This window comes from Phacochoerus africanus, chromosome 10 (genome assembly GCF_016906955.1).
Source record: "Phacochoerus africanus isolate WHEZ1 chromosome 10, ROS_Pafr_v1, whole genome shotgun sequence".
NCBI lineage: Eukaryota > Metazoa > Chordata > Mammalia > Artiodactyla > Suidae > Phacochoerus > Phacochoerus africanus.
Genome location: NC_062553.1, coordinates 12937726 through 12941704, shown reverse-complemented (window position 1 = coordinate 12941704; position 3979 = coordinate 12937726). Strand labels below are relative to the sequence as shown.

General features: G+C 40.7%; 1 pseudogene; it reads left to right on the top strand.

Annotated features, from left to right (window-relative positions):
- The first annotated feature begins 353 nt into the window (after positions 1–353).
- On the top strand, positions 354–621 carry LOC125137371 (dynein light chain 1, cytoplasmic-like; annotated as a pseudogene).
- The last annotated feature ends 3358 nt before the right edge of the window (positions 622–3979 follow it).

Here is a 3979-nt window from a genome sequence, read left to right as displayed (position 1 = left end):
AATAAGGTAATGGAAGGAGTAAAAGGAGAACTCTAATTAGTGGCAGGCTGCTAGGGAACCAGCTCTCTGCTTGGGAAAATCTGATTTGTATCATTTGCCACTTTCCATGGTGTAAATACTCCCACCATGGCAGATTTCCAGCTACCAACAGTTTAACCTGACTTGCAAAATTCCTTCAAATTTAACAATAGACCCTGCCAGCCAATACAGGCTGGCTCCAGCACAGAGGTAGCAACTATAGAAAACAGCTAGTACCCCTACTGCTGAGGGAAAAAAAGAGGCTGGGATTATTGAAATTTAGACGCCTGGAGGAGGGCACTGAAGAGCAGAGCAACCCCTGTTCTGTGGTAATCATGTGTAACCACAGGGAGGTGATCAAAAGTGCAAATATTTTGGAAGATACGCAACAGAAGTTGGTGGAGTGTGGAACTCAGGTGTTGGAGAAATACAGCATTTAGGACATTGTGCCCATATTAAATAGAAGGAGTTTGACAGGAAGTACAACCCCACTTGGCACAGCATCATGGAAGGAACTTGGGTATCTACACGACACCAGAAGCCAAACACGTAATCTGTACCTACTTGGGCCAAGTGACCATTCTTCTGTTCAGATCTAGTTAGACGTAAGGAATGAGGCACACACCCAGTGATCCATCCAAAAAACAAGGACTGCAGCTTAAATTCCAAATACCAGAGACTGAAATCTTCAGCATCACCTAGGAGGGCACCTCGTCTTTGAACTTTCATTGTGTTGTTTTGAACGGGGCATTCTCTAATTTCTTGTAATTATATAACAATGGGTAAAGCAGCTGATACGTTTTGTTTTTTTTCTGCTCTTCGTGTTTTTTACTCCTCAAAATCCTCAAAATTCATTCCTTTCAAAAAATTAATCTGTAAGAGAAGTGTGAACAATAAATAAATGCATGTATACATACATAAAGACATAAAAAGGAGGTGTGACTTGTGCCGGCGACTCTGAAGTGGAGTCCAGAATTTTGAAAGCGTCAGAGTAACTGCAAACCGGATTCGATTCTGACTTTGGGAAGGAACTGCCGCCTCGGAATGGAAAACACTGCTGCAGCGCTGCTCTCAGGAACAGGAAGAGACCCCAAGCCAACAGGAAGCAGGCAGGAAGGAACTTGCCTTCTTCTCCCAGCCTCGCCTCTCCCTCTGGTGCCCCCTGATGGAAGAGGAACAGGGATGGACACCAAAGCCGAAGGCCGTTCGGCAAGTGCAAGCCGCAAGGTTGCTGAGCTGAATGGAAAAACGATGCTTTGGACCTGAAAGGCAATGGCTTAATAACTGGCCTGGTTAAAACCAAAAGAATAATCCTTTATACTTGTATAACTCTTGACAAGTCGCTACATTTTTTTAAATCTTATTCGAAATTATAACCACCACTTACTGCTAAGTATTGATAAGAACCAAGAACCATGCTCAATGTTATACACAATGTATCTCATTCAGTTTTCAGAATAATACTATGAGACAGGTATTGTTATCCATTTCATTTATGAGGAAACAGAGGTATAAAAAATTTAAGGGAGTTGCCAGAGATTACACACGCTGATGGGGGCTGAATGGTTCTTATACCTAAATCCACAGGACTGCCATTCTCAGTGAAACAAACCACAATGACAGCACCAACTTCATGTGAGATCTGCTCAGGAAGATTTATATTCTTAATAAAGTAGAACAGCAATCCTGTTAGTTACGACAGCTCCTGCTCTCAGCCATTACGTACAAGGATTTGGGTATTCTGCAAAAAAAAAAAAAAAAAAAAGCTCTGATTAAGAAGTCAATGTTAAAGTTGGGGACAAGTGGAAACAAAAGTGTAAAAAGAACAACCTAAACAATTCAAGGGCTTCCATTTTGTCATATAAAATGAGTCCAGGAAGTTCCCATTGTGGCGCAGTGGAAACGAATCCAACGAGGAACCGTGAGGTTGCACGTTCAATCCCTGGCCTCGTTCAATGGGATAAGTATCCAGCGTTGCTGTGAGCCATGGTGTAGGTTGCAGACACGGCTCAGATCTGGTGTTGCTGTGGCTCTGGCGTAGGCCAGCAGCTATAGCTCCGATTAGACCCCTACCCTGGAAACCTCCATAGGTCACGAGTGTGGCCCTAAAAAGACAAAAAAAAAAAAGAAAAAGAAAGACACATATAAAATGAGTCCAGAATTTGGTGGTCCAAGAAGGGTACAGTAACCCTATGATGCCCTCCAGGATCTAGGTTCTTTCTAGCTTTCTACTCTTGGCCGTCCTTCTTTTGCTGGTGTCTTCCCTTCTCATGCTCCCTCATTGTAGCAAGACTGTTCCTTCCTGTTGAATTTTGAGTCCCTGTTTTGATTGAATAGAAGTGAAGGACAAAGAGCAGCTAATTCTTTTCCTTTTGAAGAATTTCTCAGAAGCCTTTCCCAGGAACTTCTGTTCATATCTCATTGTCCAGAACTGTCACATGGCTCACAGCTGAAAGGGAGGCTGGGACATGTCTTTTGTAAAGAGCCATATTTCCACACAATAGGATTCAGATAGTTTGAAAAAAAGAAAGAAAATTGGTTTGGAAATTATGCACATCAATCACAAAAGATAAAGAGGACTTGTAATATCAACAACTTATTTCTCTGTTACTTACTTGTCTACCTTTACCTTTTCCTAACTTATCAAGCTTGTGACCCAGATTTCCCAAGGCAGCCTCAGTTGAAAGTGTTCATCCCTTTTGTTCCATAAACTCAGTCATATACGCCAGCCCTGTGTCCTGACTTTTATTTGGAAAATGTGTATCATTATAAACTATCTACTTGTTTTCTGGTATATTCTTCAACTGCCTTTTAGGTCCTCTTAATTTTCAATTTAAGCACAGCTGACCCTAACCCTACAGTTCCAAAATGTCCCCTTTAGGTTTTTGTTTTCATTTTTTTGACCATTTTGTCAAATTTTGGTTGTTTTCAGTAACTCAATTTAGTATTCTTAGAGTTTGGAATCATTGCTGGATCAAACTGAACTTCCTATGAAATGATGCTCTCCTTCGGCAGAGTATCTACTATTACCTCTTCATCCAAGGTAATTGTGAATTTGAAGAGTAAGGGTTAGGAGGTCCTAAGCGTTCAGCCTCTGAGCTGCTTACTCTCTCCATCACTCTGTCTTCGTACAACTTAACCACAATAAATAAAACCTTGAACAAAAGGAAGATTTCAAGAAGACAAGAAAGCATCCCAAGTTGGCACAGCACCCAGTACCTCTTTTCTTCTCCCTCTCTCTGCAAGAGATCATGGCCCTGAGAATCAATTAACACCCTCCAGTAGTCAATAACTTGATAGGAAGATGTGTGCGGTAAGAGAGAGTTGACACATGATAATTACCATGCAACATCTTAGGCTTTGTTTTAGCAGATTGACATAAGGTAACCTGTGTCTGACCTGTCCTGCACACCCATACCACCAGAGCGGGCCCTTCTGCCTTTTCCCCGCTTTTTCTCCTAGGATGTTTTTAATACATTTTTTAAGGAAGATTTTATGTTTCACAGAGAAATCGAACAAACAATATAGACTGTTTCTGTATACCTTCTTCTCCCGTGGTGTATCCTATTATTAACATTTTACTTTAGTATGGCACATTTGTTATAATTAATGAACCAATACTGATACATTATTATTAAATAAAGTCCACAGTTTATTAATGTTTTCCCTAAGTTTTTACCTAATGTCCTTTTTTGGTTAGAGGATCCAACAAGGATACCACATTCATTAGATTTAATAATCATGCCCTTTAGGCTCATGTTGGCTGTGAGGTTTCTCAGACTTTCCTTGTTTTTAATGACCTTGATAGTTGTAAGGAGTACTGGTCAGATGTATAGTTGTATGTCCTCTATTATAATATATCTGATATTTTCCTCTTGTCTAGTTTGGGGGTGTGGGTTTACGGGAAGAAGATCACAGAGTTAAAGGATTGTTTTTACCACGACACATCTGGGGTCCATAC